The 8569-nt window shown below is 39.1% G+C and overlaps 1 long non-coding RNA gene across 1 annotated transcript in view; it reads right to left on the reverse strand.

The window, feature by feature from the left end:
* Positions 1–4658, reverse strand: part of LOC125619004 — a 15966-nt gene extending 11308 nt beyond the window's left edge. Inside the window, exon 1 of the long non-coding RNA XR_007350470.1 lies at positions 4509–4658. This is a non-coding gene — a long non-coding RNA (uncharacterized LOC125619004). The remainder of the gene's footprint in view (positions 1–4508) is intronic.
* Positions 4659–8569: the final 3911 nt, after the last annotated feature.

Below are 8569 nucleotides of genomic sequence, written 5' to 3' on the forward strand. Positions count from 1 at the left end.
TGCTAGAAAACTTCAGCTTACCCATTGCCTTGTACCGTGCATTTCATTTAACTTTGCTGTACTGTATATATTGTATATATATTGGACAAAGGAGTCCTAATTTTATAATATCTAGTCTCTAGATATTAAAGAGGTTGCCAATGTATGACAAAAGTAGAGTTAGTAAACTCACACATTTTGTACACTTTGTGTTAAAATTCATAGAAAGGCAGTCTTCTGAAAAGGACTTTTGGAAATGAAATTGTAACATCATATCATGTGACACTCAGATGTGACACATGTGACAAAAGGAGAAAGAAGTAGAAGAAATGAAGGATTCTAGGCCAGAATGATCCTACTTAGAAGACACTTTCAGATATAACCATTGTTACATGTGTGTAGTTTATTTAACACTACTATGTACATAGTGGACAAACTTAAGTCCTTATTTGAAACATCTAGTCTTTCTAGATGTTTAGAAGTGCACAAAGTATGTTAAAAGTAGAGGTAGTAAATAAAACATTTTGTTATATATCTTTTTTTAAAATTCATGAGGAAATAACTGTCTTTTGGAAATGGAATGATCAAAACACTTCTCTGAACAGTACATATTATATCTGTGCTGGTTCAGGGAGGAAGAAGGAAAAGAAAATATAAAGGGCTTTATACCAGTGTATTTTCTGTGAAGCAGAATTGACCATTGTCCCTTATATTTGTGGGTTTTGTTTTACTATTCTGTGTAAATAGTGTATATAAAGGACAAATGAGTCCTAATTTACATCTAGTCTATCTAGATGCTAAAGAGGTTGCCAGTGTATGACAAAAGTAGAGTTAGTAAACACACCGAGTACATGTTGTTATATTCATAGGAAAGACTATAATTAAAACCAGTTAGAAAGTGAAATTTGTTAAAAGTCATCTCTAAGCATTACAGATGCATATACTGACCCATTGGTTGATAAGACTAGAAGGGGAAGGGTTCTAGGCCAGAATGTTACTGTTTGGAAGACACTTTCAAATTCTAGCCTTTAAAAAAAGGGGTGGGGGGGAGTTTTGCTTGAAAGTATAGCCTTTGTTAAGTAAGTGTTGCAGTTTGTTCAGTGCTACTGTATGTAGAGTTGGAAACTTAAGTCCTTGTTGGGAACATCTAGTGTTTCTAGATGTTGAAAAGTGCACAACACATGGGAAAAGTAGAGAGCTAAAGTAATGCCCTTTAAGTATGTTTTGTTGCTACTTAGGAATGGTTGCCATTTAGGGGAATGGAATTGTTGAACTTGATGTCTTGGAGGGTAGGTTGAAGGTTCACTGGGTCGGGGGTAGGGGAAGGAGAAAGTATGCATAGAGAAGCAATGGGTGCCCTTTAGATTAGTTCAGATTGTCTAGCCATTGTTATATGTGCATTTTAGTTAATATTGCTGGGTATTAAAGGATAAGTCCTAATGCCCAAAGTTTGTTAACAATAGCAAAATAATCCCTATATAAATGTCCTTTTGTTAGTTTTTAGAAAGAACTGTCTTCTGAGAGTGACCCTTGTTAATCCAGCTCTTGGAGCTAGGGATAGTCCTGAATTTAGTCACTGGAGTGGTGAAGAGGGAGAAGAGGAAGGGGGAGGGGAAGTGCTCTTTGCTAAAGTCTCCATATTTGGAAGACAGGTTTAGATTATAACCATATATCTATATGTACATTTTTGGTAAATTGTGTTTTTGTGCACAAAGTTCATACTTCATTTCACAATATCTAAGCTTTCTAGATGCTTGAGGTGACAGTGAATCATAAAAAGTAGTGCTAGTGAATTAGCCAACTTGTAAATATCTTTTTGTTATAATTGATAGAAAAGATGCATCTTGGACATGGAATTGTTTTATCTGTGGGCATTGTGTATCAGGACTTGTTCATTAGGCTGGCAGCAGAGGGGCACAGGGAAACACAGAAAGATGGAAGCAAGTGCTCAAAGATTTACATTTTGATGTAAGCCACTGGTGTGTGTGCATCTTCTGGCTGTACTATAGGAATATTTTAATTCACTGGGAACATGCATTATTGCCAATATTTTAGTAGTAGAAATCTGTTAATGAAACAAGCTTGGTGTATTCTGTTGCTGTTTCATTTTAAATTGAGCATTAAGGGAATGAATTGTTTTAGTTGTAACTCTGCCAATATGTCTATCTAGAGGCCTGTTGCCATTTCTGTCTTCAGTGAAATTTTTGTCCCCAAGAAAGGATAACAGATTGAGTTGGTGTAGTTTATTCTTGGTTATCAAAAAATACTCATGTAGCTTAGGGATTTTGAATTGGTGAATATTCATGATGTGTGGAAAAGCACACACCACAATCTCAATCACACAAAATGGGATATTGTGTATATATGCATACAACCTAGAGGGACACGTCCAACTAAGCTTCTTGTGACTGGATGACTTTGTTCTTTGCTTGTGTGTGTGTGTGTGTGTGTGTGTGTGTGTGTGTTTTCCTGTAATGTACAATTTACTTTTAAAAAATAAAAATTATTTTAAAAACCTGTATGAAGTAATTGCTTGTGAAATGAAGTTAGCACACTCCATAGAACCAGTGTTAACATTCCTTGATGAAGGTCTCTGCCTTCTTCCCTGCGATGGTAGCCACCACCTCCTGTTCTTCAAGGTCATCTTTCACTTACGTGGTTCCACAGGGGCTAATGCCATTCTGTCCATAGTGTCTTTTCCACAATGGTAAACTTGGCAAAAATCATCCTTCAGGGTTCAACTCAAACTCTATAAGTTTTTGAACAGTTTTGCCTGTAGGAATCTGACACATCAAAGTATGTCCTTTACTTTGCAGCCTCTAACAACTCCCCCCCCCCCTTGGGTGCTGGGGATGGAACCTGGGGCCTCATGCATGCTAGGCAAGCACTCTACCACTGAACTATATCCCCAGCTGTTTTCTTGTATTTGGAATTCACTTGTGTTAACTGAAAGTCTACTGAATTCATCTTAGATTTGAATCACTTTTGCAACCACAGGATGCAGCATAATGTCTGACACTGCATGCTAGGCAAGCACTCTACCTCTGAACTATATCCCCAGCTGTTTTATTGTATTTGGAATCCACTTGTGTTAACTGAAAGTCTACTGAATTCATCTTAGATTTGAATCACTTTTGCAACTACAAGATGCAGCATAATGTCTGACACTTAGCAGGTGCTCAGGAAATGTCTGCTGAATACAGGAGATAAAGTCCAGCTTTTTGAACTGTTCTTGGATGACTGAATAATGACTTGAATAATAGTCAAGGCTTCTGAGGTGGGAGGTTTCTATCATGGTACAGGTCAGATAGCACCACTCATCCCAAAATCAGGCACAGGAAATATCTTCTAATGGAATAGCTCAGGAGTTCTTAAACGTGGATGTGAGGTTTAAGAAATAGTGGCCTCCAAATGTGGGAACATAGTGTATTTCTTGGTGTAACATGCATGGGTGGGGAACCTCAGGGCAGGTGGAGGAGGCCCTTCCAGATGCTTTCCCAACTGAGCATCAGGCCTGGACCCAGTGTTCTCTCCTAGTGATGCCTCTATGTGATGGTGTTAGCTGACTGATGTGGCTTCAGGAATCTCTGATCTAGCAGGTGTCCACCTAGGTTAAACACCAATATGCTCCATACCAGTCTAGGACTGGTTTGCAAATCCACCAGAGCTGGAGATAAAAGCTGAAGCGTGGCCTCTGTAATTGAAGGTGAATTCGCCCATAAAGGTCTCCAGGAGAGTATGACTCAGAAAAGATCTAAGAAAGAAGGGCAGCTCACAGAAAGGTAGTCCTGGAGTCCTACAGCAAAGCTAACCCTCTGTAGATGACAGCTAAAAGTACAGTTGGTCCAAGAGGGCCAGAGACATGCTGGGATCATGCCTCTACTAGCAATATATATTCCTAGGAAAGAACACTGGACAAACATCAGAGGTCTCAGCTCTAGTACTAAGTTCTGTCACTGGCTGGGGGCCTTGGCTGACCTAGTCTGGGCCTCCGCCTTCTCACCCCTTAAAATTAGGGGTTTGTTCTGGCTCATTGATGGGGCTTGCCTCTCCAGATCAGATGCTAGGCCTTTCAAAGCCAAAAGTTTCATCAGTGAAGAAGCCAGGACCAGAAGCTTCTTTTTTTTTTTTTTTTTTTTTTTTGCATTTTGTCCTGTCTTTATTGGTATTAGATATTTTCCAGAAGAAATGAGTGGAGGGGGGTGTGGATTTCCCATCTCGTGGCAAGAGTCTCCAGGGACTCAATCCTCCTTGTCTACGCTTTCCCTGAAGATCCTTTAGAGATTCTCCACTGCAAGATGGACCGATGTGTGTGCTGCTGCAGGTTTGACAACCACCCAGGAAAAACAACCACCAAAAAAAAGTTCCAAATCTCCAATACCATCACCTTTGTCATGGTTCCACCATCCTTGGGAGAAGGAAGTCATCCAAAAATCTGCGTATAAATCAAAGTCCTTGTGTGGCCAACTGGTCGACCCTGGTCAGTCTGGGGCATACTGGCCAACTGGTCAACCTCTTAACAGTTTCACACCCTCTTGAACTCTCCAAAGTTCTTTTCAACTTTCCCTTATGGTACTTGTTGACTATAGGTCTAGAGCCGGTATTTAGCCTTAGATGGAGTTTACCACCTGCTTTGGGCTGCATTCCCAAGCAACCGGACTCCGAGAAGACCCGGGCCCAGCACGCCGGGGGCCGCTATACAGGCCTTCCATGGTCCACGGGCTGGGCCTTGATCAGAAGGACTTGGGCCCCCCACGAGCGGCGCTGGGGAGTGGGTCTTCCAAATGCCACATTTCCCGTGCCCCACTGAGGGGTGGGGATTTGGCACTGGGCTCTTCCCTGTTTACTCGCAGTTACTGAGGGAATCCTCAGGACCAGAAGCTTCTAAGTGCCATTCTCTACTAAAAGGAAGAATGGACTTGTAAAAATGGCTAATTCTAGGGTGAGAAAAAGTACAAGATTTTCTGGAATATCTTGTGGAAGAAAACAAGAAAGAGCTCAAAGGATGATGGGTACATATCTAAAGAACGCTAGAAGCCCGCATAAAGTGACTTCCATTGGCCAAATCCGACAATTTAACATCAAAATGTAGAAACGATTTAAATAGTGATACAAATTATAACACATAGAATAAAACAGGAAGTCGTAAGTCCCATTCTGATATAAATAAATGGATGACTGAAGAGTTTGATGAGAAAGGAGGTGTTTTTCAAAGTACCATCTCACAAAATACTTATTAAAGGGCATAGGACAAAATCAACAGAGTGAAAAGACAACTTGAGGAATGGAGAAAATGTTGATAAATTACATATCTGATTAGCAGTTAATATGCAGAATATATAAAGAACTCATAACAACAGAATGGGCAAAGTACTTGAATAGACATTTTTTTTTTTCAAAGATGGCTTAGAAATAGCCAGCAGGTATATGCAAAGATGCTTAACATCAGAGAAGGGAAAGAATTGGATAATGGAATTTCAGATCTGCAAGACGAAAAAGTTCTAGAGATCTGTTGTACAATAATGTTAATATTCTTAATATCATGAACTTTAACACTTAAAATGGCTAAAATGGTAATGCTTTGTATTTTTATCATAGTTAAAATAAATTTTAAAATGTTTTAAAAAGAAATAAGCAACAAGAGCAACTTAACATTGGAGACACCAGAAGTTCCAGTGGCATTGGAAATAGCCAGGTGCGGTAGGGCATGCCTGTAATACCAGCGGCTTGGGAGGTTGAGGTAGGAGGATCACATGTTTAAAGCCAGCCTCAACAACTTAGCAAGACCCTGTATCATAATAAAAAAGGGCCAGTGATGTGGCTCAGTGGTTAAGGGCCCCAGAGTTCAATCCTTGGTTCAAAAAAGAAAAAAAGACATTGGAGATACCATTTTAATAGGACATTCAAAGTTAATATGACAAGTGATAAAACAAATCCTGTGCCATCTGATAAGATGCAGTGAAAGAAGAAAATCACTTCTGCGGTTTTCTACCAAAGATGCAGAAACTAAATCTAATCATGGGAGAACATTAGATGAATCCAAATTGAAGGATATTCTACAAAATAGCTGGCCTGTAATCTTGAAAAGTGTCAAAGTCATGAACATCAAAGCAAGATTGAGAACTATATTAGAGAACACCAAAGAGACATGACTACTAAATGCAATGCAAGATTGTAAACTATATCCCTTTGCTATAAAGGACATTATTGGAACCACTGGCAAAATCTGAATGGGATTTGAGGATTAGATGGTCATAATGTATTGTTAATTTCTTGATCTTAGTGACTATATTGCAGCTATGCAGGAGAATATCCTCATTTGAAGGAAATAAACATGAAACTATTTAGATGCAATGGTGCATTAGGTCACAACTTACTCTCAAATGATTCAGGAAAAAATATTTTGTACTCTGACAGCATCTTTTTCTAAGTGACATCATTTCAAAGTTTATAAATTATATAAAAAAAAAGAAAAGAAAAATGTCTGTTATATTCTGTTAAGTAAAACCCCAAAATGTGTATAACACTGTATTATCCTTTATGGTAGCCACTAGCCAATGTGATGACTGTTTAAATAAAAATTACTTAGAATTAAAAATTCAGACCTTAAATTCACATTAGCTACACTTCAAGAACTCAGTAGCCCTATGTGGCTAGTAAACATGCAGGTATAGAATATTTCAATCATTGCAGAAATTCTATCAGTAGCAGTGATATAGCATAATGTTTTGGTAAAAATAGATGCAAAGAGGGATTATGAGTATGTAAGCTTTTGGAAAGATTATGTACCAAGTGGCTAATTGGGTTATTTCTGTGGGATGAGATTAGATGGGTGAAGTAGCAGAAAACTCAGTTCTCATTATATATATTTTAGATGATCCACAATCCCCTACTTAATTTATTGCAGTAGTGTTATAGTTTTGCTCTGGAATCTACCCTAAAGGTCAGGTATTGAAAGCTTGGTCCCCAGCATAGCAATGTTCAGAGCTGGAATTTTGGGGAAGTGATTGGATTATAAGGAATCTGATCTCATCATTGGATTAATTCATTGATGGATCATAATTGAATGCACTATTGGAAAGTGATGGAAACTGGAAAGTGGGGCCTGGTTGGAGGAGGTGGATCACTGGAGTCATGCCCTGAAAAGGTTCATCGTCTTCTGGCCCCTTTCCTTCTTTCTCCTTCATGGCTGCCATAAGGTGAGTAGCCTTCCTCAGCCACAGCCTTCTGCCATAATGCTCTGCCTTGCCTTAGGCTCAAAGTAATGGAGCCAGCTGATCATGGACTGAAACCTCTGAAACTTGAGCCAAAATAAATCTTTCCTAACTGGAAATCCATGTGTAGCAAAATGAAATAAAACCCCTCTCTCTCACCCTGCACAAAACTCAAGGACTTAGGCATTAGCCAAGGGACCCTGCACCTACTAAAAGAAAATGTAGGTCCAACTCTCCATCGTGTTGGCTTAGGAACCAAATTCTTCAGCAAGCCTCCTAAAGCACAAGAAATAAAAGCAAGAATCAATAAATGAGTTGGGCGTGGTGGCACATGCCTGTTAATCCAAGGGGCTCCAGAGGCTGAGGCGGGAGGATCGCGAGTTCAAAGCCAGTCTCAGCAAAAGTGAGGTGCTAAGCAACTCAGTGAGACTCTGTCTCTAAATAAAATACAAAATAGGGCTGGGGATGTGGCTCAGTGGTTGATTGCCCCTGATTTCAATCCCCGGTACAAAAAAAAAAAATCAATAAATAGAATGGTATCAAATTAAAAAGTCTCTTCACAGCAAAGGAAGCAATTAACAATATGAAGAGAAAGTCTACAGAATGGGAGAAAATATCTGCCATCTGCACCTCAGAGAGAGCATTAATCTCCAGGATATATAAGGAACTCAAACAAACAAACAAATAACCCAATCAATAAATGAACCAAACAGGCACTTGACAGAAGAAGAAATAAAAATACGAACAGTTAACTAATATATGAAAAAAATGTTCAACATATCTAGCACTTAGAGAAATGCAAATTAAAACTACACTGAGATTCCATCTCACTTCAGTCAGAATGGCAATTATCAAGAATTATCAAGAATGTTGGCAAGCATATGGAGAAAAAGGTGGACTCATGCATTGCTGGGGGGACTTCAAATTGGTGCAAACCACTCTGGGAAGCAGTATGGAGATTCTTCAGAAAACCTGGAATGAAATAACCATTTTACCCAGTTATCCCGTCTTTGGCATATACCCAAAGGACTTAAAACCAGCATACTATAGTGACGCAGCCACATCAGTGTTTATAGGAACTCAATTTACAATAACTAAGCTGTGGAACCAACCTAAGTGCCCTTCAACAGATGAACGGATTAAAAAAGGACTATTACACAATGGACTATTACTCAGCCATAAAGAATGAAATTTTTGGCATTTGTGGGGACATGGATGGAAATGGAACATGCGAAGTGAAATAAGCCAATCCCCAAAACCAAAGGCCAAATATTCTCTCTGATATGCAGATGCTAACATACAACAGGGTGGGAAGGGAAGAAAAGTCATTGGATTAAACAAAGGAGAATGAAAGGAAGGGATGGGGATGGAAATAG

The sequence above is a fragment of the Marmota marmota genome, unplaced genomic scaffold (genome assembly GCF_001458135.2).
Source record: "Marmota marmota marmota unplaced genomic scaffold, marMar, whole genome shotgun sequence".
Classification (NCBI taxonomy): domain Eukaryota; kingdom Metazoa; phylum Chordata; class Mammalia; order Rodentia; family Sciuridae; genus Marmota; species Marmota marmota.